The 24,828-nt window shown below is 41.1% G+C and overlaps 1 protein-coding gene across 1 annotated transcript in view; it reads left to right on the forward strand.

The window, feature by feature from the left end:
- Window positions 1-652: 652 nt before the first annotated feature.
- tp53i11b (tumor protein p53 inducible protein 11b) overlaps window positions 653-24,828 on the forward strand; it is a 44,024-nt gene continuing 19,848 nt past the window's right edge. Inside the window, exon 1 of the mRNA XM_080028587.1 lies at window positions 653-771. The gene's annotated coding sequence lies outside the window, so the exon portion shown is untranslated. The remainder of the gene's footprint in view (window positions 772-24,828) is intronic.

Raw genomic sequence — 24,828 nt, forward strand, 5'->3', positions numbered from 1 at the left:
TATATCCGTCACTGCCCTCATACTTCCATGCGTCCTTTATGTTGGAATCGACCATTAGTGGGCAGCAGCGCCGCTCAGAGTAAAATGTTACTCAAATAGGAAGAAGAAGAGTCAAACAGTGAATTAACTGGAATAAATATTTTATAATAGGTCCATGGAAGAAACAGCTTTAGCGATATAGGCCTACTACCGTAGCGATGTAAGAGGCTAAACTAGAGGCTGTATTATAGACAGCGGGGGTCTGTGAGGACATTAATCACAACATGTCAAACAAACGGACCTCCGGCACTTCTCTATTGCTGCCGTCAGACTGCATCCGTATCCGTATGCGTATGTAACGTAGAGCATAAATGAGCCGTCAACATTCCATGTTTACGGTCATGCTTCTGAAAATAAAATCTGAATATGGCCTGATGAGTTTAAAGTCAGAGTTATAATTATCATAACTGGCCCTAATCCAAGTTGCTTCTTGATGTGTGTGTGTGTGTGTGTGTGTGTGTGTGTGTGTATTTTATTAAAGAAAAAAAAGAAAAAAATTTGTCTTTTGTTTTTGTGTAGTCTATGAATTACGGTAGAAACAATTCGATGTGCGCCCTCGTGTGAGAGCATGTTATTACGGTATTGCCCAGGTCCCTTGGATTGTTTGCTGCTCCTAGGTTTGTGAAAGCACGGAGCTCGAGCTCGGCGAGGAGCCTCTTTCTGCCCACTCTCTGTAATATCGGCTAACGTTACACTCTGAAGCAAACTCAGAAGACCACTCCGCCTCCCGCTGTAAGTTATACATTTATTCTGTGCTTTTAAAACATCTTTAATAGGCTACTGTCTTTTTTCAACGAACGACAATTTTACTTTAAGACGCTGCAAGCCATTTTTGTTGTGCCTATATCTGTCAGCGCCTTGAAGAGTTCAGTAAGTCAGAGCCTAGGATAGACTGTTTTTGAAAGACACATTTTGTTTAATCATATTCAGGATTGTTGGTCTGTCGGAGCAGCAGTTCATGTGGATTTTAACGCGTATCTTCACTAATAGATAACACTCCTTAGTAATTGTCCACTTTTTTAATTGTTTAGCTTCATATCCCTGTTAATGGCTGAGCTGCTACTCCCAACCCAGCAAATGTAACGTGTGCAAGAAAATTAACTATACCAATTACTCAGTCAAAACACCTGAAAACATGGTCTGAAATTATTATTAATATGATACAGGTGGGTAGGCCTGTTTTAGAAGTCTACGCTGCTGGAGATAACCAACACAAAAGAAAGAATAAAACAAGTTCTTCATAAAAAAAGGTGAATGCATGGAATAAATTATAAGTTTTTAAAAGAAGGTGGCAGAGCTGACTGCTTAATAGGTGAAAAGTGGATTAACTGGTGTGGCAAGGAAGCCAGAGCCAAATTTCTGGATTATTTCACAAAGGACATGCCACCATGCCAGACGTATTTATCAGAAGGAGGAGGGGAGACACACACAGTAGTGCACTGTAATGTTTATAAAAAGAATGAGGAGGTTGTGTCAGTCTACACAGCTTTCCCCCCATGAAATAGACCTTCATTGCACGAACCAAATCAGACTATCTGCAAAGGTATTGAGGTGTGATGAAATGGTTGCCGCTTGATTCTTGGAAGTGATGGATGGATCATTCATGGGTTCAGGTTTGAGTTTGCTGTGGCAAGACTTGTCCCAGGTGTAATTCAGCTATGCTGCAGCACTCTCGGAACATAAAGTCTACATGTTGTCAGAGATGGGAAATGAGCTATAAATTACTATTGCAACATTTTGCAGGGGAAATCTCATACCAATTTTTAATCAGGATTGTTCACTGGATGACCAAAATATAAGCTTAATTTATTCCCCACTCTTCAACTACTTAATTTTGTTAAGTGTTTTAGAAGCAAGAACAGACAAATGAACAGTTGTATTTTTCCTTCGAACACACCACTGCTGAATACATGCTTGTGTGTCATCAAACAACACCTTACTAATGATACTGGCTTGGGTCAAACAGAAACCATGGACATGAGGGAAGCAACATGTTGGCCATTACGTTTTATGCCTCGAAATGAAAAAATGTCACATCAAATGACACAAGAGATTATACCCCTCTGCATGAGGCCTTGTAAATTGCTTATTTGTTCTTTTTCATGTGTCAAGCCCCATTCCCATGGCAGCAGGAATTTGCGCTGTTTTCCTTTTATAATCAAGAACCAACATGTCACCCCGAGTCTCTGTGGGCGGTTGGTAGGAAGGATTTTAATTGGAGAAAGAAAAGGGGAAAGAAACAGGGCTTCATCCATCGTTCCTTGTGCATATGGTGTCAAAGTTTTTGGCTTTGTGGCAAATTTTTTTTTTTTTTATATGAAGCGGGCAGCAGTGGATGTCTGTTGAAGATACTGTGGATTCACTGCTGTAGCCGTCAGCAACTTATTTTTTATTTTAGACTGTGTACAACAGCATCTCTGTCCTTAAACAAACAAAATGATCAACCCATTAGATATTTTCACTGTTAACGTAGTAGCATTCTACTATCTGAAGTTCGCTAGAGTGGCTCTGGTAAATGGGTGAGATCTGGCCCGATGATGACCTTAGACTGTTTTCTTTTTCCATGAACGCGTTGTGTCTGCAGGATATTGTAACCTCAGCCAGCACTCACACACTCTTTTGTTGCAAACTCTTCTCCCTAATAGCTCTCATGCAGAACAATGGCACGACTTTTCGTGTCACTATTGGTGCACAATGTCTTAACTGTCTAGCCAGTGGAAATATCACATCATATTAAGAAGGCTCTATTCAAGGGTGAAGATTAATTGTGGGCATATCGTTGGAAGTAGAACTTAATTTACTAAAAAACCAAACAAAAATAAGAACAATTATTTGCAAGTTTTGAATGTGTCCCAATGGACTCCACCAGATTGGACGGAGAGTCAAAGTGGTCTCTCACTGGAGCTGTAAAGGCTAACATGTTTCTTAGAGAGTTAAAGTTGTAATCCGTCATTTTGAGTTATGTTGATTCTAGAGGCAGCTTTGGCGGTTAGATGTAATTTCTGGCTCACTCCTTGGACCTCATCTCCCAGAGTTCCTTTCCAAACCAAACAAAGTAGACCGTATGACGTCATCACTTGCAGTCACTTAGTTTTTTTTACCTATTTTATTTATTTCTGGTCCAGCAGTTGAACGTTGTTCTTCTTTCTCTGTGTGTCTGCCATTGTGGCTCAGAAGTAATTCAATTTAACCTTTGAATTTAGAGCAGTAAAGTCACCACACATCTTATTATGTATCAAAGCTGCAAATACAAGTCCTTTCATCAGTGGATCATATCTATCTATCTTTGTTAGATAGTAACTGAACAGAACATTAAATAGATGCACATTAAATAGATGCACATCTATCAGAGTACAACTTTAAGTGGCAGCATATTGTACAGTATGTAGATGGTTATGTGTCGGGTTACGTGGAGAGGCACTTAGCAGGGAATGACACTGAGCACTGCCCTGGGGAGTCCCACAGGTCTTTCACACACTCTCTTGGCATGTTGCATGCTGGGTAGCAAAAGCAGATGGTGACCTTTTTATGTAGTTTTCACCCCTCAGTGATTCATTAACACATCAGTTTAAAACTTACACATTAAGCTGTAATAATTATAAGTTGAATTAAGGTTATTCTAAGGCAAGCATACTTGCACATGTCAGGCCATTGAGAGTGTGAGGGTAATATGTATGTATGTATGCCTTGACTTGGTAGATGTATTTTTTTGCAATCACAGCTCTCAAGGTTGATCTTTTCTACTACTACTACTACTGGTAATTGTTGCTTTTGATTTATTCTTAAGATGGCAACAACAAATATGATTTACCTCAGCAAAATGGGGGTTATCTATGATTAGTTTAATGTTTCTGTACTGACTTCTGGTTTGTCTGCTACTGTTTGTACCATAAATATTGTTCTGCCAATGACGATTGCTTTCTTCTTTTTGCTTTTAATGTCCTACTGTCTGGTGTGTCAGTGGATTACCCATAGGCTTTAATAATGACCCTACAGCAGATGTGCTTTATTTCAAGTGGAAAAGATTGAAGAAGCTACGACCATATGTTGCTTTTTCAGTCTTTGCCGTTTTATGGCAGCAATAGTATTAATCCTGAGATTGTTTCTTCTGCTGTAGTTTTCCTGATATTCAACGCGGGCCTCTAGCTGTGTGATCTTGCCGTCCATGCTCTGTGTTAAGTTAAGCAGGCGAGTGTTATCGTCTTCCAGATGAGAGATTATTGTCTCTGCCTCACTGGTTCTGGAACCTAGTTTAGCCACATCTGATTTCAGTGAGTCCAGATTGTCTTTAATGGCAGTCACATCGTCTCCCACCTTTTGTATTTTCTGTTGGATATCTTGATTCATGCTGCGGATTTCTTGCAATATCTCAGCGTTGACTCCAGTCGCCGTGCTCTCCATGTCTGCGCTGCTAGCTTCGCTGCTAGTAGCTACTATGCTAGCTGGAGACCGTGTCAGGAATTCGCTAATTGTCGGACTGGGAGTGTTTTTTGCACGCGTCTTTTTCTTGGGGCTCATGAGTTCTATCTCTCAGGCAACCTTTACGAGTAGAAAATATCAGATTTGGCGTGTATTATTTAGCCAATAAAGTTGAAGCGTCACTGCCTCTTCAGCACGCTGCCGTTCCTCGCCGCATCGTCACCGGAAGTCCACTCTAAATACTCCTTCTTGAACATTAATGATATAAAACTGCAATTAATTAATGAAATACCATTGCTTTGAAGACGAGCTCTTCATTACTCGGAGCAGCAGGACTTTACAAAGTTACCAATAGTGTTTTAGAGTAGGTGCTCCACATCACCTAAAATAGAGACTGGTGTATTTGACTAAATTATTACAATTTATTTAAAAAATAATATAACTAAGCAAAGTCCACATATTTAATGAGTGAGGAGATAGTTATAAGTAAATATATTTAAAAAAAGTGTTATCAATAAAATAATTTTCACAAAGTTCTGTACTGCATTATAGTTGTATCATGACTGTATTTAAATCGGATGGTTATTGCTGGTTTTAACAGGAAGTCTGACATTGGCGAGGCATGAATGAGCAATATGTTGTTGCTATTGAAAAGTTTATTTTTCTTCCAAATAGATTTAAGTCCTGCTGTATAAAAAAACAGGCTATTTTAAGGGAATAAACTGAAGCTTATCTGACCAGGAGACAAAATGCAACCTTTTTCCAAACTAGATACCTATCTCATCTTGTTTCAGCCATCCTGTGCAGACATTGATTTGCCGCTGGCTAAGGTTGTTTCTATGTAAACTCAGCTGAGCCCCCATGGTATTTGTGGTGCACACTAAAAACCTGATTTGCAAGCTGCATGCGTACATTGCATTCACATTTACCAGGAGGCAGCTTTGGCATATTTGCAGATGAGTTAACAATATAGAGTCAGTGTGACAAAAAAAATTCTGGATCTGGACATAGTTTCGAAATATCAGTGTTTTACTTATTTTAATATTCAGAGCGAAAACATGTAGTACATGAAGACAGACCTACTATTATATATAGTGACAATTTGATTTACTGGCCATGGCCTTACTGTCCATTCACAAATGTATTTATGCATATCTAATAATTTGGTTTATTTACTTAAATAATTGTGATCAATTTAGCTTTTAGGTAAAATAAATTACTTCTGCGGGCTATCAAGCCAAGTACACCCCCAATTCAAGTAAAAAAGCTGTCTGAATGACCTTTTTCTGGGAGTCTAATATGGCTTGAATGAGTTTCGGGGGAAAGGTTGTTTGCCCTTCATCAAACGCCTTATACACACGCACACACGCACATGCACAGCAGCAGTTTGTAAAAAAGTCCCGCTGCAAGTCTTGGGCCAGATGCACCATTACCCACTCGGTGACACATACTTTATTTAGGCCTGTCTGGCTACTTGTGCAGAAAGCTGTATCTACGACTACTGGCGAGCTGCATGCCTTGTTCCGTCTCGTCAACAAGAAAATGACACGAAGAGATGAAGTTAATAATTTGCATGATTGATTTCTTTGGAGCATTCTGATTAGAGGTTATTAGCATTTCTTAAGTTTGCTTTATATTTCCTGCAGACAAGAGGAGGGTTGAAGTTCTTTTGTTGTAGCATGCCGTGTTCCAAGTATTGACTTTCTGTCACAGAGGACCTTATGGTTTGCGCTTTGTCTGCAGTGTGCTATCATACTGGACAACCAATCACACAGTCTTGAGTAGTAACAATAATTGTATTTGCCTGTGTGGGCATGATTGCAGCTGTGATTGTGGAAGGGCTATCCTTACTAGGGCCCGACCGATATTGATTTTTGGGTGTCGATGCCGATTATTTTCTGAGAAAAATTAGGATAACGATTAAATCGGCCGATTATTATTATTTTTTAATCCCATAAATATATATAAATACTTGTTACTGTCAATAGGTGTACAGGAACTTTTTATTTATTGAATAATAAATATTAATATGAATATGCATTATCTAAAAAAGATGCATTATCTAAAAAAAAAAAAAGTGTTACAAATATGTCTAAAGTGACATGATGCATTTTTAAACTCAGACATTAAAGCGGCTACGAGTAACATTTAAATATCTTTTAAACAGCCTCATGTTTCCTCTGATAATCATAAATTACCTTTAATAGCAAACGAGACCATCAGTGCAAAGAAAGACGTTTTTAAATAGTTTTTATTACTGCTTTTGGTGTGGTCGCATACCCAGTCCGATTTTCGGTTCGCTCGTGCATGCTCTATGGTCACATATCCGTATTGGTCGCAGATTTCAGTGTGGCGCAGCAACGTGAATTGAGAAGCCTATCCCTCCAGGTGAGGGAAGGGGAGCGGGAGCCTTGTTTGATACAGTTATTTGTCGTCATAATGACTGATAACGGGGCTGAACCATCAAAGAAAAAAAAGAAAATGCAATGAAGAAAAGCTAAAAGGGAGAGTGATATATGCTACGGGGGGGACGAGGGCGTTGCCAAGCAACGTGTATACAATTTCACGAGAGCGAAACTAGACTGCAGTGTTTACTCCTAAATGAATAAGCGGTTGGTACTAACACAAAGTTTGCTTTGCTTCACCATCATCAGATAACCATTACCTGAAATAGTAATTATTTACAACAACATAAACACATTACCTCATCGTGATCCATACTAACTGCTGTCTATCGTTCATTCGCTTTCTGTGAGGAGTCGGACACGTAATCTTTCAGCTCCGTGAGAGAGAGTTAGGTGACACTGCTGCATCAACTCATTGCAATCAGGTGCGTGTGGCAGTGACTGGCATTAGTTCATGCAGTGTCAAAACCATCGGCGTCGGCAGACCCTTTTCACCGGGGCACGTGCCCCGTTGTGGATCTGCGGTGCCTGGGTATGCCTGGGGCACTGATTTTTTAATTAATTAATTTATTTATACCTTTATTTTTTTTTTATTTAAGTCTGACTCATCTGGCAATCTACAGAATGCATGCTTGCATTTTTTTTTCTTAAAATAGGCCTATATGCATGGTGCCCCCCTCATTGGCCGGCCGCTGCAATGAAATGTACGAGACGAATGCACACACTGAGGAGAGAATCATTCTCCTTGATATCGACTTTTTGAACCTGTCCAGCACAGCGTCAGCGACCATTCACTCCGGCCGGCGTGAAGTGAAGTAAACAGTAACGGCCTCCACACACATCCTGCGTCTACCTCTGGAGCGCGTCGCGTTACCTTACTGCTGCCTCTCTCGGACTTTTCTCGGACACACATGCAACGTCTCAGCAGCTGCTGCTGCTGCAGCAGCGCTGCTTCTAAAAGCCCTATCTTTCTACATAGAGTTTTCATAGATAATTCCCATTAAAAATGAAGTTATTTCATGTCATCTATGATGCATATGATTTATATTGAGTCTGGACAGTAATCCGTTCGCCCCATTGCCATTTTTAAAAAAATGTTTTGCCATATTTTCGCTTGTTGGAAGTTTTATTTTGAAGGGGACACACCAGAAAATGGTGAAACTACAGCGAAAGCTGCCAGTATGAAGTCAATATGACTCTCAGCAGAGTATTTCAAAAATCACTTTACTGATTTATACGGGAGAGAGAGAGGGGGTGTGGTCGGGGAAGAAGAAGGCCGTAGACACAGATAGAGCAACGGAAAACTGTTGCGCTCATCATGATCTTTTTTATTTCTTCACTATATTGGATCTCTATATGTGTCATTTATCCAAAAATGAAATGCCAGAACTAATTGAAAATTAGGTTTTAAATCCCTCGGATTTTGATTGCACAATTAAATCGTGAAATAAAGGGATTATTCGCGTATACGACTGAGGGATGTTTTATTTTGAAATAAACACACCGGGTAAACGTGTAACTAGAGTGAATGCTGCTGGTATGACTGTCTATCAGTTAAAGCACAGAGACGCGAGAGAGACGCGCTGCTCTCAGAAAAAAAATAGGCGAGCCTCCTGAGGTGAAGGGGAGCGTCGCTGCAGACGTGCCTCCGACGCGCCTCAGCAGTGCGTCTGAGGTTGGATGTGTGCTCGCTCTATGTTGATTTCTGTGACAAAAAGTCAGACGCAGACGCGAGGTAGACGCGCAGTAGAGGTAGGATGTGTGTGGGGGCCGTAAGCGTTACATTTTTATCCTCTGGAAGCATAGAATGTCTAACAGCTGCAGTTGTGAAAGGACATTCAGCGTACTGAGACGCCTTCACACTTGGTTGAGGAGCACAATGGGGCAAGATAGGCTTCATCATCTTGCCATCATGTCGGTTGAGCGAGGAGAACTCTCCAAATTAAGCCAGTCACAATTGATCGACAGCTTCGCAAAAATGAAGCAGAGGCGCTACCGTTTACTGTTAAAAAAATGAACAGCTCCCCTATCTTTCTGGCCATGATATACACACCTCATAGGATCATCACCATCACACCATCATAGGATGGTCTGAAATAGAAATGATAAACACAGACATGTATGTATGTAGAGGTGTTTTTTTGTTTTTCCTTTTACAGTTGCACATTTCAAGTTTTCAGTTTTCAAGTTCATGTTTGCTGACAGATATTTAATGAAGATACGCTTTATGATAATAAATAAGTGCTATAAAGTATTTGCTCGCGTGCTTGCATTAATTATCTGTGCCCATGCTTTTTTTAAATAAATAATTGCCCAAAAATTTTTTAGCTCGCGCGCTTCGCGCGCTCGTATTTTTTTTTGGTGCCCTATTGTGCCCCTGTATGGTATTGGGTGAGCTGACGCCCCTGGTCAAAACCACTCTCACGGAGCCGAAAAGAGTCCTCACACTTTCATGACTCTGCTATTGGTATCAGGGGGAACTGTCAAGTGTGAATTAATCCAATGTATTAAAACACACCTGCTGCTGCTGTTTATATGCTATAAGGCTACCTCCGGGGCAGCAATGCATCTCACTCAACATGATTAATGGAATAAAAAATAAAAATAAAAAATAAAATCTGCAAAAACGGCCATTTTGCCGATGCCGATTTTTCGGAGATGTGCTATAATCGGCCGATATATCGGTCGGGCCCTAATCCTTACTGCCTATCGATTCAAGCCTCTCTGTCATTGCATCAAAAGTGAGTAGCACAGAAACAATGACAGTCTGATGAGGAGCTGTAATGTGTTTTTGTGTTATAGACAGGGGTGCACATAACTTTTTTAGTAAGTTACTCAGGTGAGTACCAGGAGATGGGGTTTGGTACTCACCCCATATGTAGCATTGTTTTAATAAATGCAGTCTTCCTCACTGTCCTCCTCAGTGTCTCCTTCACTGTCCTCGGCTTCAGCTGCTTGTGTTGTAGATGATGAACTTGCTACAGTCACTGTTATCACTTGTAGCCAGCTGCATTTTAATGGCTGGCAATAGTCTTGATATTTTTAACAGTATTTCATGCCTCCATGCAGATCATCTGATATGAAACTTAGCCAGTTTCACAAAAGAGATCCCATTTTCAATACACAACTTCTTAAGCACAGCAGTGTTCTTTGCTCAACCTTTTTGTAAATAAAACTGTAGAAGCTTGACCACGCAGCGATTGAATGTCTCACAGTAAGGAACGTTGCGATCAGCTAATTCGGTCTGTGCGATTCGGTCGGCATCCAGTTCAATCAGCCCTAGAAAGTCAGACGTAAACTCTCCGTTGCTGGACATGGACACAATGTAAACGATCTCCTGCTCGGTTTTTGTGGTGTCCTCCGATCCATCAAAAGCAGCCCCCAAAATTCAGCCGACTTCAACTTGAGTCTCAACTCAAGATTATGGTTCGCGCGATGGCCTCCAATTATCCGTGTCCCCCCTTCACGTGAGTGATATGCGCACCCGACATTTACTACTACCCACTTCAGTAAAGGAATATCCTCGGCATAAGAAGACATGGGACGTGCATGTTTAGCTTTAAGAAAGGCCAGGAGAAAAACATTGCAAAGGGCTTGACGCTGTTCTTCATTCAACTTGTTTCGCCATTTAGCAAGTGGGTGAGTGGATATTTCTTCTTGGCTAGCTTGTTGATTCGCGATAGCTTGTGCAACACTAATGTGCTCCTTGCTCTTTTCATGTTTGTCGAATAGTGGGTGGTTGAATTTTTTTGATCCTATATAAAACGCACCTGTTAACTTTGGTCTGCTTGCTGTGGTTTCAGTGCGCTCATCATTCGTTTCGAGCCACGGCACATCTTGGAGCCACCTTTCGGTAAAAAAACTATTTTCTTCTGCTCCGGCTCCGTTTGTTTTGCCTTTTCTTTGCAAGTGGCGTAACGCCAAAGTAGCTGCTCAATGTATTTTGTTTTTTCGACATCTTCCATAGCAGTCTACTCCATTGAGTAGTGACAAGATACACGTGTCATTTTGTTTTGATGACCTTATGGTTAGTTACGCAAAAGCGTGGTAGTGACCCAAGTGACGTTACGCATCCCTGATTATAGGCGCGCATGCGTACTTGCGTACCAGTTATGTGCACCCCTGGTTATAGACAGAGGCTTTAGCTCGGAGACGAGGGTTATCCGAGGAGAGTTGGCCTCATGAGAGAAGAGATGCCAACATATGGCATCTAGCATTCATGAATTTGAATGTTCTTTTTTGCATAATATGTATAATTAATTCATCGTCAAGATCTCTGAAAAGGTAGCTCAGTCAATGCCATCTCTCCTATTGTAATGATAGAGGGGGCTCCATTTTTTTTCATGTGGTGCTGCTACCTCTCTGTACACTTTACTGTCTCTTTACTGGTTATTTGATCTACATTGATGAAGAAAAAATATTTAAATATTTTTATATTCCCCAAACTTAGGAATTGAAAAAGTATTGGTTCAGGATTGGTACCAAATCCAGGTATTATAGGCACTTGCCGCACTTATGAAGATGGAACTCTGTTGAAGTACCATTTTGAGAAAAACTACACCAATTTCTTATCAGTGATCTAGAATTGGATCAGTTTTAATAGATTTCAGACATCAATTAAAGATTATGATCAACAAAAAAAGATAGTTACCCAAATTTGCAGCCCTAAAATACTGCTGCAATTATATATTCCTAACACAGCTGTTGTTGGATGAGCTGTAGAACAAATTGATTTGTCACACTGCCCAGACAACAAATGAAATGTCAATATAATCAATCCTTGTTGCTCTAGGAACAAACAACATCAAAATTCAGTTAGTTAAAACAAAAGTAAGTAAAGATAACATTGCTAGGGTGTAACTATTAAACTATGAGGTTAAAATCATTTAATTATTCTTACTTAATCCAAAGAAGCATTTCTCCTGCTTTTTTAAGATATTTTTTGGCATTTTCAAGCTTTATTAGATAGTACAGAGTTGAAATGGGGAGACAGAGAGAGAGGGGGATGACCTGCAGTAAAGGACCACGGGTCGGACTTGAACTCGCGACCACTGCAACGAAGGCTGGAGCCAATATGGCACGCGCTCTATCCACTACGCCACCGGAGCGGCCCTCCTGCCCTATTTCTGTGTTTATTTTTCATCGCTATAATTGAAATTGAAATGCTTTAATGATCCTTTGCAGGAAATGACAGTGTCACACAAAACAGTGTCTGGATTCTGGCCTCTGCCACCTGCTGGACCTTGAGCTGCTCAGCCCCGACCACTGAGCTGGCCTTCTTGATCAACTTGTCCAGCCTGTTTTTGTCCGCTTTGCGGGCACCTTCTCCCCAGCATGCCACATCAAAAAACAGAGCACTGGCCACCACTGAGTGGTAGACAGTGCACAGTAGGGGTTGGCAGATGTTGAATGACCTTAGTCTCCTCAAGAAAAAGAGTCGACTTTGTCCCTTCTTGTACACCGCCTCCATGTGGCTTTTCCAGTCCAGCTCACTGTCGAGCTGCACACCGAGGTACCTGTGGTTGGCGACCATCTCCACCACAGTGCCCTCAATGCTGACTGGTGTTGGTTGAGTCCTCCTCCTCCCCCTCCTGAAATCCACAACTATCTCCTTTGTCTTTGAGGTGTTGAGATGGAGATTATTGTGTGTACTCCACTCCACAAAGTTCTCTATGGTGTCTCTGTACTCCTCCTCATTTCCCCCTGTGATGAGACCAACAGCAGCTGTGTCGTCTGAATATTTTTGCAAGAAGCAACTGTTGGTGTTGTGTTTGTAATCCGCTGTGTAGATGGTGAACAGGAATGGAGCCAGCACAGTTCCTTGTGGAGCCCCTGTGCTGCTGAGGATGGTGCATGAAATAACATAACATTAGAATGTAAACTGTTGCTTTCCTGAATGCCAATCCTTACACAAACACTAGTCATCATGTAGTGAGTGAGCTCACATTTTTTCCTAATCTTAACCCATTGATGACTATGGCAATCTAGGATGCATGTCCTTAATGCCTGAGGGTTTTCTGAAAAAAATAGTACAAATTGTCAAGTCTACCAAAACCTTAATATCTAAGCCTGTGTAGCATAGAAACATGAAATAAAATACGTTTAAAAGTTAAGGTTCACAGGTTTTATTTAAACATGCTCCCTTAGCGCTTACAAGCCAACACATTTTTCTAAAAATCGTCAAAATTAGATGGGGGAGAAAATAAATTAATAATATAAAATATTTAAAAATAATGTGCTAAATGAGGTTATGATCCTGCTTCCTTTTAGCATGGATAGTAGTGACTGAGTGTGCAGTGGAGGGATACAGATAGACAGATATAGGAAGGAGAAGATAGCTTTATTTTATTATTTAGTTCAGTTATCACTGGCACCATAAATCTGACTTCCCAGTACAACTGGAACGCAGAATGACTCCTGCTGTCGGGAGTCGATCAGCTGGTCCAAACGGCTGTATACCACAGATGAAAACGAAACTGAAACTTAACTATCGCCTGGCTGGGCTGAATTTGAGTTGGAGCAGCAAAACATAGCCTAAATTCTTAAATATTGTTAATAAATAGATGCAATGTTTTGTGTGATTTTCGTCAGTAGCCTATAGTAGACCTAGATTCTGCGCTCCGAATGCCACTAACTGTTCTGTAATACACTATTGCCGACACAGCTGGCGTATTTTTTTTAATTATTATTATTTATTTATTTTTAATTTTTTTGATTGGCGTGATTTTCGGCAAACCACAAAACTTTTGGGTGGTCACGTGGTCTTAAAACATCAACAAAACCCACGTCATGTGTATTTGAACCAATGACGGTGCATTCTATGTTGCGCACGCCATGAAAATTAGATAAAGTAACAATGCTGCGCTACGCAGCATCAGGCAGGAGATACAATGTGGCATCGCGCAGCAGCCGTCATCAATGGGTTAAAGGGTTGTTGTGCTTGGCCAGGTGTGCTGCTGGCCTAATACTGCAAATATGACTAGCACCTACACACAATGATGTTGGCTGTTACTATGGAACCTTCTTGTTGACTCATTTGAACTATAGGCAATAATAGGCAATAAAAGTTGGTTAACCTGTGTGTGTACTCACGTATGTGTGTGTGGATTATTACCTGTACCCAGGGGCGTCAGCTCACCCAATACCATACAGGGGCACAATAGGGCACCAAAAAAAAATGCGTTTTTGGGCAATTATTTATTTAAAAAAAGCATAGGCACAGATAATTAATGCAAGCACGCGAGCAAATATTTTATAGCACTTATTTATTATCATAAAGCGTATCTTCATTAAATATCTGTCAGCAAACATGAACTTGAAAACTGAAAACTTGAAATGTGCAACTGTAAAAGGAAAAACAAAAAAACACCTCTACATACATACATGTCTGTGTTTATCATTTCTATTTCAGACCATCCTATGATGGTGTGATGGTGATGATCCTATGAGGTGTGTATATCATGGCCAGAAAGATAGGGGAGCTGTTCATTTTTTTAACAGTAAACGGTAGCGCCTCTGCTTCATTTTTGCGAAGCTGTCGATCAATTGTGACTGGCTTAATTTGGAGAGTTCTCCTCGCTCAACCGACATGATGGCAAGATGATGAAGCCTATCTTGCCCCATTGTGCTCCTCAACCAAGTGTGAAGGCGTCTCAGTACGCTGAATGTCCTTTCACAACTGCAGCTGTTAGACATTCTATGCTTCCAGAGGATAAAAATGTAACGCTTACGGCCCCCACACACATCCTACCTCTACTGCGCGTCTACCTCGCGTCTGCGTCTGACTTTTTGTCACAGAAATCAACGTAGAGCGAGCACACATCCAACCTCAGACGCACTGCTGAGGCGCGTCGGAGGCACGTCTGCAGCGACGCTCCCCTTCACCTCAGGAGGCTCGCCTATTTTTTTTCTGAGAGCAGCGCGTCTCTCTCGCGTCTCTGTGCTTTAACTGATAGAGAAATACTCTGCTGACAGTCATACCAGCAGCATTCACTCTAGTTACACGTTTACCCGGTGTGTTTATTTCAAAATAAAACATCCCTCAGTCGTATACGCGAATAATCCCTTTATTTCACGATTTAATTGTGCAATCAAAATCCGAGGGATTTAAAACCTAATTTTCAATTAGTTCTGGCATTTCATTTTTGGATAAATGACACATATAGAGATCCAATATAGTGAAGAAATAAAAAAGATCATGATGAGCGCAACAGTTTTCCGTTGCTCTATCTGTGTCTACGGCCTTCTTCTTCCCCGACCACACCCCCCTCTCTCTCTCCCGTATAAATCAGTAAAGTGATTTTTGAAATACTCTGCTGAGAGTCATATTGACTTCATACTGGCAGCTTTCGCTGTAGTTTCACCATTTCCTGGTGTGTCCCCTTCAAAATAAAACTTCCAACAAGCGAAAATATGGCAAAAAAAATTTAAAAAATGGCAATGGGGCGAACGGATTACTGTCCAGACTCAATATAAATCATATGCATCATAGATGACATGAAATAACTTCATTTTTAATGGGAATTATCTATGAAAACTCTATGTAGAAAGATAGGGCTTTTAGAAGCAGCGCTGCTGCAGCAGCAGCAGCTGCTGAGACGTTGCATGTGTGTCCGAGAAAAGTCCGAGAGAGGCAGCAGTAAGGTAACGCGACGCGCTCCAGAGGTAGACGCAGGATGTGTGTGGAGGCCGTTACTGTTTACTTCACTTCACGCCGGCCGGAGTGAATGGTCGCTGACGCTGTGCTGGACAGGTTCAAAAAGTCGATATCAAGGAGAATGATTCTCTCTCTCTGTGCATTCGTCACGTACATTTCATTGCAGCGGCCGGCCAATGAGGGGGGCACCATGCATATAGGCCTATTTTAAGAAAAAAAAATGCAAGCATGCATTCTGTAGATTGCCAGATGAGTCAGACTTAAATTAAAAAAAATTAAAGGTATAAATAAATTAATTAATTAAAAAATCAGTGCCCTAGGCATACCCAGGCACCGCAGATCCACAACGGGGCACGTGCCCCGGTGAAAAGGGTCTGCCGACGCCGATGCCTGTACCCCCCCCCTCCCCCCCACACACTTTCAAAAAATTCTGTGGGAAACACTGGATTACTTGTACCATGTCTGCAGTGACGTGCGGTGAGGTCGGTGAGTGGGTAGGCACTGAGTTCTGAAAGCCAGATTTCTCTAAACCTATATATTGTTAAATCAAAAACAATAAACAACAAACAGGCACGCACGGCCGATTTCAAATAAGTTCCTCCCTCTTTCTCTCTCTCACACACACAGACCCCGACACACACACACACACACACACACAGACGTATATGAAATGTCACGACGGTGACTGCAGGTTTGCCCGTAGCCTACTGTAATTTGGTCTAAATCAGGGGTGTCAAACTCATTTTGGTTCGAGGGCCACATACAGCCTCTCTGATCTCAAGTGGGCCGGACCAGTAAAATAATGGCAAAATAACGTACATATGTCAACTCCAAATCTCTAGCTTTGTTTTTCAGTAATATGCTTTATCACTCAGCCTACATTTGTAACCTACATTATCATGGATCACAAGGGATCTCTGTACCCCCCAGGAAATGTCTTAGTAAAGGTTGCTGCTGGCCATGGGAACAGGAGGTGCGGCGCGTAGCGCCGCAGCAAAAATTTTGGGGGTATTTTGCTCAAAGATGCCAATATACGCACTAATGAAATAAACAACTGTTTATTTGAATACACAAATACAACAGGCACTGACCTTACAGTTGTCCAATTTTGTTTACTATATGTCCAGGGACACATTTTGTGCAAACATGCAGACAGTACAAAATTAAATTAAATAAAAGTGCAACTTCTACTGTTTTGATTTATTTTTAAATACAGAGGTTATTGGTTGTTTTGGAATTCGTTTTTCCCAATTTAAAACATAAAAATAAAGCAGCATGGAAAATTAGGAAATAAATCTTGTAGGCCTACACTAGCATGCTCCTGCTCGTTTCGCGCGTGCAGAGCCGCGGACACATCGCGCTTGCTAGTACATTAATTGTTCAGCACTAAAAATATATATGTATATTTTTTTTTTGGTTTTTACTTTGCCATAAAGCACTGGAGGAAACATTAATAGCGGTGAAGCAAGATTGCCATTTACCATTTCCCACGTTGCTAAAATGTGCTTTTTAAAATTTTGGCTGCCCCCTAGCGGCTGGAGTGAGCATTTTGGTTATTTCTTTAAAAATTCATATCTCCTCACAGGAATGGGCTAGAGACTTACTTTTTTTTTTGAAATGCTCATAAATGTGTGCTCTACAAGTCGTGGGCCGGATTAAATCATCTCGCGGGCCGGATCCGGCCCGCGGGCCGTATGTTTGACACCACTGGTCTAAATGATTAAACATCGCATCCATCGACTTAACGGACCCGTCCCTCACACCAAAGGGCCGAAAAAACTTAGGGGAACGAGTCAAACCTTCGCCGATTCAAACTACTACTTCTATTCAGCTTCAAAATAAAAGACAGCACTCACTATTCTGTAGGACTACAGCATAACTGATGGCAACTCCACTCCATAAACTTATCTTAATAGATAAAGTACCAGTAGCATATGGACCTGTCCTGCATCAGAATGTAACCATTTATCCACATTGCACAGCTTAGGTTTGTCCGTCAGTAACAATGAAAACACAACTGCTCAATTGAATATAAAATGCAGAATGGATTGCACTCGGTATCAATTCATCCAACCTTATTATTAAATAAACCCCCAAAAAGTTTCTGACTCATCAATCTGACTCCCTGGCTGTAGAAAGAAGCAAGCCGATGGTAATCATCCAGTCTGACTGACAGCACTGCTAGCTAGCATCCTTCCGTTCATGTAGGCTACCTTTCCGTTTGAAATGCTCGAACATTGTTTGTCCCTGTTGCTGCTGTACACCGTCCAAGGCTGGCGCAGGCCTTTCTCTTGCTATTCATTCTGTTCCTTTTTAAATTATAATCCAATTTGTTAAAATTCCTCCAGTCTGAAATATCTGCGGACACGGACGGCAGCTGCAATGTTGACTTTAAAATCCGCGGGGGTAACGACGTGAATGAGCGTAGCCGGCGTAATGAGGTTGGCCTAAGCTGCGTAAATGTCCAGTAATATCTCGATTTTAATTGGTCCATGAATGATATGTAACGTAAAGGCTTCTAGCATACCACATTTACGTCAAAATAGGCACAAATAATTATGCTTATTTGCGTACATGTTAAAGAATACAGATCGAAGTGAGCATGCGCGAAATTTACAGAGCAATTCATTCCAAGTGAAGAGATCTTTAGAGACATAGATTGATTTATCTATGAGCAATATTCATCATCCAGCATCCGCTGCCTAGCAACCAGGTGGAGCTAATGCAAGCAAGACAAGCTGTGAAGTACCTCAGAGATCAATCCTTCCTCTGTGCAATTAACATTGTGCCATTTATTGTGACTCATTGATATTTGTTTATAGAAATACAGTATATCAAAATCAGAACCACAATGTAATCGGGTATCGGGAGCACACACTGAAGTATTTCACATATTAAGTATGGCTTCAGTTCAAAATGTATTAAGAGAAGGTGTTTCCATTGTCTTGCTAGCCACAGTCTTCGACACTTAGCCATTGACATAGTGAGAGAAGGCAAATATCCCTGTGGAACACATAAATATGTCTACTCCATCATTAGCAACGCCAGGCTTATCGCACTCCCGTTTTGGTTTTTCTACACAACGGTCAACAGGATCAGAGAAGCGGTGGAATGTTAAAGGAAAGGTAGAAAGATGGCATACTGATTGTGTTTCTATTTATCAAAATGAGAATAACATGTATTTTATCTATAGACCATAATGGCTGCATGTCTGAAACTGTGACTAGAATGAGATGTCTAGAATTAAATGATGGGCATAAGACAAACATATGCTTCCTGTGATTAACCTTACTAGATCCAGGGATCTACACATCACAACACTATTTTGTCGCATACAAAACAACTGGCCATTTATATTCCCCCACCCCCAACAATATTAGAGAGAAACAGTAACAACAGAGCAGAGCTTCTAACCACTGCTGTGATTCCAAAATGTCGCCATGACTCGTGATTGGTTGCAATCTACCAGCAATTTAAGGCCACTTTTACGTCACTTTAAAGGGCTCCACTGTGTCGGTTACTGTGTGCATTGAAATGCTATGAAAGTTATTATTGTGATTGTGACCTACAAATTGAAAGGACAGCGTTATAGAAGTTCTCTATGTGCTTGAAGACATTTTTTTTCTTCACCTTATTCCACAAAATGCAGTTACACAACCCCTTTTATTTTGTTGGTGTTTTGTGTGGGGTAGGATTTTATGTATAGAGTTTTATCCAATAATCACCATTTGTTGTGCATCATTGAAGCCTACCTCATTAATTCATTTAAGTCTTGGTTAATCGTTAACCTGGACAACAAGCATTTGAAATCTGCTATTTCTAGCTACCTATGACCAGGGCCTTCATTTCCTTGGCTTAACTGTGCAGAGCAGGTATGTGCTGCCTACCACATAATATAAATAACGGAAACAAATCTTAGTATAATGCAATATGGTTAAACAGCAGCACGCACTTGAACCTCTAAAAATCGGTTTAAAAAATCAAAGGTACCTTGCAATAACATGCTGCTATATTAGAAAAGCAGTATGTAAGAAGCCTAACAGCTAGAAACTGCGAAGCAGCAGTAGTAGTAATAATTACTGGCTGTTTCCCCCAGCAGTGTTTTACTGTACAGCACAGACAGAGCTTTACAGATTTGGGTCTGCTTTGATGGCGTTGTTTTAAGGGCGCGGCTTAATTTTCGTCAACTTATGTTTGCTGGATCCCTGCTGAGCTCTGATGGTTTTGCTCATTCAACCCCCACCTGCATGATGTGTCATCTTGGCTTTACCTCACTACGTCTTCGCTACTTCTGCTTTGGCTTCACACTTAGCCTTAGAACAACAATCACCACCTGTTTCTCTTACAGACCATTTAAAGGTGTAGTAAGTGGTTTATTTATGTTAATATAAGTGTTAAATCACTCTTATACAGTGATCACTTTCATAATGTGCGTGTTTTATAAAGCCGATTTCTCAGTCAGCTGCTCTGCATGTAATCGGCTAATAAACTTTTCGGGGGATCCCGAAATTAATATCCAATCACAAGAGAGAACGCTACAAACCGACATCCGTCTCACTCATGGTCTCACTGCCGGTGCACGGCAGAGCGACAGATGGGTGAATTTATGCGCCTACAATGGTGGAGCAGGTAAAAATCCTTCCCAATGTCGGTTTTGATGTTTTTTATCATGTTTTTATCACACTTATGGATCTGAGATGATGCTAAAAGAACCATTCCGCTTACAGCACCTTTTAATTATCATATTCGAACACAAATTATACATTTGTGTTCGAATACAACGCTGTGTTATATCAAATTAAAGTCCCTCACTGTGTTTTACTTTTGTAGTAAAGTATTGTCAAAAATATGAAACAATATTCTCTTTTGGAAATCGGTGAGTGTTTGTAGTGCGGGGTCAAGCTCTTCTTCAACACTACTGCCCAGTTGCACTCACCTCCATTATCATAAAGTGCCTCAAGTCAAGCGGTTAATAAACAATATTCATTTACTTTATCGTCCCTTTTAGCGCAAGGAGGAGGAATTGAGGGCTGCCTCCACTGAGAACCAGATGAGACGCTGTACTTTGAAATCAGTCATCCACAATCCCTGATACATTTATGCGACAGTGCTTGAAATTGTTGTTCAGAAATGCACAATCTTGATAGATGTTTCACTTCATAAAGGGAGTAGTCATGTAGGTTTCGGTAAAGATTCTTATAATTATTAGCAGATTTTTCCACAGAATTGCACTGTTAAAAATCTTACCCCAACATATGTAGTAATTCCATTTCTGGGATCCTGTTTTTTTTTTTTTTTTTTTTTTTTTTTTTAATCCCCAAAGATAAGATCATTAGTAACCATTAGAGGAGAACTTTTACGTAATAACGTTTGAGTGAGTCAGCAACAAGAGGGTACTGTACTGTGCCTTTCTGCAGTGTGATGTCATTACTGAAAATTAGGCAGGGAAACTCCAAATCCCAGGAATCGTTAGCACTATAACATTCTTCGTTAAATCTCCTCAGATGATTTAACAGTATTAATCTGTTCGACTCAGCACACTAATCCATTGATAGTCAGTAGGGTGCAGTTCTCTCTTTAGACTGACTGGCTGCATACAGTTTCCAGAACATGCATTGGTGGCCTGTTCTGACTCAAGACAGGAATGTACTGCTTTCTCCATTGTCCTTTGTGTATTACAAGTTGCCATGAGCACTACTGTCTGTGATGTGTTCATCTTTTTCTCTGCCCTTTTGCCACAACTGAACGTCATTTGTAATTTCCTTTACATAAGAGTCTGCATCTTTCAGAAAAACCATTACTATTGGAGTTTTGAAGAAATTTGAGATTGGCCCTTTCGGTAAGCTGAAAAGTAAAATACTAAAATCAATCTTTTTACTTACACAATATGTTAATTTGGCAATGCCTTCCTTCGACCGGGATGTTCTAATGTTATGGTTTACTGAATGTATCAAAACGGTGATCAAACAGGCCACAGGGAAAGAAAAGGCACCATTTAAAACTTGGCCACAACATTGAATGAGATGCTAGGGGTTGTGCCCCCCCCCCCCCCCCCCCCCCCCTCCCAAGACACTCAGACCCTGTTTCCACCTGGGATTAACATCTGACTTTTTGAATCTGGTTACAAGTGGCCAGCTCTCAGTCCGTGTGTTCCCACTTGTATTTTCAAATGTGACTTCTTTGTCTACTTGTGATCCGATTCCATTTACCCGCGCTGTATTTAAATCAACACGCACATAATTTCCATTTGCATTGCTGTTTTTAACCGGTGGGGTTCAAACAAGTAAACATACAGGGCTGTACAATGCCACAGTTTTAATCGCATTTGCTATTAAAATGTATTACGTGCGAAGATAATTACAAGTCTAGGTTGACGAGATAGGCTACTGTCTCATTTAGACAAGGAGGAGCGATGCACAACACTGCTTAGAGGGCTCTACATTAACACTTGCCAAATGCGGGAAATATCATAGATAGTATATCAAAGTAAAAACTCTTAGGCGAGTAAGGTATTACGCCTCTTTGGCTGGTGAAAGATGTGTGTTTGCCGGGCGGCTTTTCTAACGTCTGCTACACTCCTGTCACCACCACCAGTAGCCTACACGGCTTTCTGTATGCAGTTAAGATACTGCATATGCGAACAGAATATTTCCTGTGCGCCTTTACATTAAACGCCTGTTACTAGCCAAACGCGAGTTGACTTTTATTCTTAAGCAGATAAGAACAGGAAGTCGTTGCCTTGCAGCTCTCCAGTCAATAGCAGCGATTTCCGTGTTTTCAGATTTACGCAGTGAAATGAAAACAGAGGACAGAATGCTTGTCATTTGCAATACTGGCGGATGCAACTAACGTTCATGAGGCTTCTATAAAAGCTGCATTTTCAACGTATTTCCGCTCAGGCAGGGGGCGGCAGTTGAGTAGGAGGTCCCTAATGTGGATAAAAACCACATTGGTGTTCCCACTACCAAATGAATGCGGACACAAAGGTCACAACGGACGTAAACCACCTCCGAATGTGGTTTTTGTGATCCGATCTCAATGCGTCTTGAGAGTGTTTTCACCTGTAGTTAGAGCTTTATTCATGTGATCCGATTACAAAAGTCAGATGTTAATGCCAAGTGGAAACGGGGTCTCAGTCCTGAGTGCAGAAAAAACACACACACAGCATTTTTTTTATATAATGACAGCCCTAATGTTTCATCTTCTGCTCCTAGAAGTGCTTGGTTGGAGCTGTAATTACTTTGTTGAAGGTTTAAATGAGTTGTTCTTCCTCCTTGGTAGTCCTAATTGACTATTGAGGCACACTGGCACAAAGTAAAAGCTTTGTTGCTTGACAAAAGTCAACTGAATTTTCATATTAATGTGGGTGTATTAATTTGCCCCATAGTGTATAATTTTTTAACTTAGTATTTGTCAGGGAGAAATGGACTTGGCAGCTTTTACTGAGGAAAAAGCTATAGGCAAGGCAAGGCAAGTTTATTTATATAGCACAATTCAAACACAAGGCCACTCAAAGTGCTTTACAGGGGCAAGATTAAAATACATAAAACACATTAGAAGACATTTAAAAGCGAATGAAAAGAAGTAAAACATTTAAATTAAATAAAAAGTACAGGTTAAAATGGAAACAGAAAAGTCTTCAGACTCGATTTAAAAGAACTGAGGGTTGCAGCAGACCTCAAGTTTTCTGGGAGTTTGTTCCAGATATTTGGTGCATAAAAACTAAAAGCTGCTTCTCCTCGTTTAGTCCTAACTCTTGGGACTGTAAGTAAACCTGCTCAGTAACATGATTATTAGGCACAGGCCAATAAAATGACATCATGATGTGTTCAAATGTAACATCAAGAAAAAAGGAAATTTTTGTTTTTTGCGAGAAGCTTGAATAATACAGTTCGGGTGAAAAACTTGTTCTCCCAGCAATATAAAATAAATAGTAGGCCTGAATATGGAATTATGACCTGTTTAAAGTCCTATCCTTAGCTCTGCTCATCTTATAAGCAATTAAAGCAATAATGATGCAGAGATAAATTAGTCAACTTGCCGGCTTGACCCAACACCCATGTTCCAGTCCCGTGCCTCCCGACACGGGGTGTTGAACGTGCCAGTATTGCCATCCACTGTGACCACAAAGTTTGCTGGGTGCCTGAAACCGCACCTGATTTTCCTGGCTCTGCATTTCTCCTTAATGTGCTGAAACACCTTCCGTTTCTATGGTAGCAGATGTTAGATCAGGAAAGGTGAGCACAGAGCGCCCGTCGTACTGTAGCGGCGTTTTCTCCCTGGCAAGCTTCAGCACCACCTCCTTCACCTGAAAGTGGTGTAGCTTGGCAATGATAGCCCTAGATTTCCCATCTTTAGCAGGCGCTGCGCTTCGATTTGCACGATCCACATTCACGGGCCGGTCAAAATTCTCCTCTCCCAAAAGCTTCGGTAACAGCTTGGCAACAAACTCCGTCGGCCTACCGTTTTCAGCTTTCTCCTTGATTCCGATGATGCGGATGTTCTGCCTCCGGGAGCGGGCCTCAAGGTCGTCTAGCTTGGCTTCTTGTAGCGTGTACTCGGATGCAAGGCTAGCGTGTCGCCTCTCCAACTCCTCTAGCCGTTTCTCGTGCGATTCCACGGCAGCCTCGGTTGACGACACACGTTCAGTAACGTCTGATAGAGCCGATTTGAGGGCGGATAGGGACCCTTTTAGCTCGTCGAATCTCACATCTACGGCGCTTTTCAATGCATTTATTGCTGCTAGGACGTCTTCGTTTGTAGCCGGGGCTTTAGCACTAGCAGCTACAGGGCTAGCTGCAGTAGCGCCAGCTTCTTCAGTGGCCTCGGCATCGTTTTCGACAAAACCCTCTTCATCTTGGCCTTTTTCAGATTTATGTCCCTTGCCTTTTCTTGTCATTTTGTCTTTCTTGTTAGTTCAAACTCGCCAAAATTGAAATTTAAGAACAATAAGTGAGGTAAAAAGAAAAGTTGAGGCGGAGCTTCCCGCAAACACGTCTACTCCATAGCCAGGGTTGCCAGATCTCCCCCGATCCACTATTTTCAGTTCCGATCCAATTCCGATATCTGGGTGTTGGATATCGGCCGATACCGATACTGTCCGATACGATATCATAATTGTTATACATTTTTTGGTGGTGGTGAAGCGGAGAAGTCGGAAAAAAACTTCACTTGCCTGTTTTCGTATATAACTTTCCCCTTTGCTTGTGCCGCCTTCATCACACAAACTTTATCCTTGAAGTTTAAAAACTTCATGATTAACGGCCTGGGAAAGAGGGTAGAGCGTGTGGATTTTGCTGGACCGATGGG

Source organism: Ammodytes marinus (assembly GCF_949987685.1).
Source record: "Ammodytes marinus genome assembly, chromosome: 5".
NCBI classification, from domain to species: domain Eukaryota; kingdom Metazoa; phylum Chordata; class Actinopteri; order Uranoscopiformes; family Ammodytidae; genus Ammodytes; species Ammodytes marinus.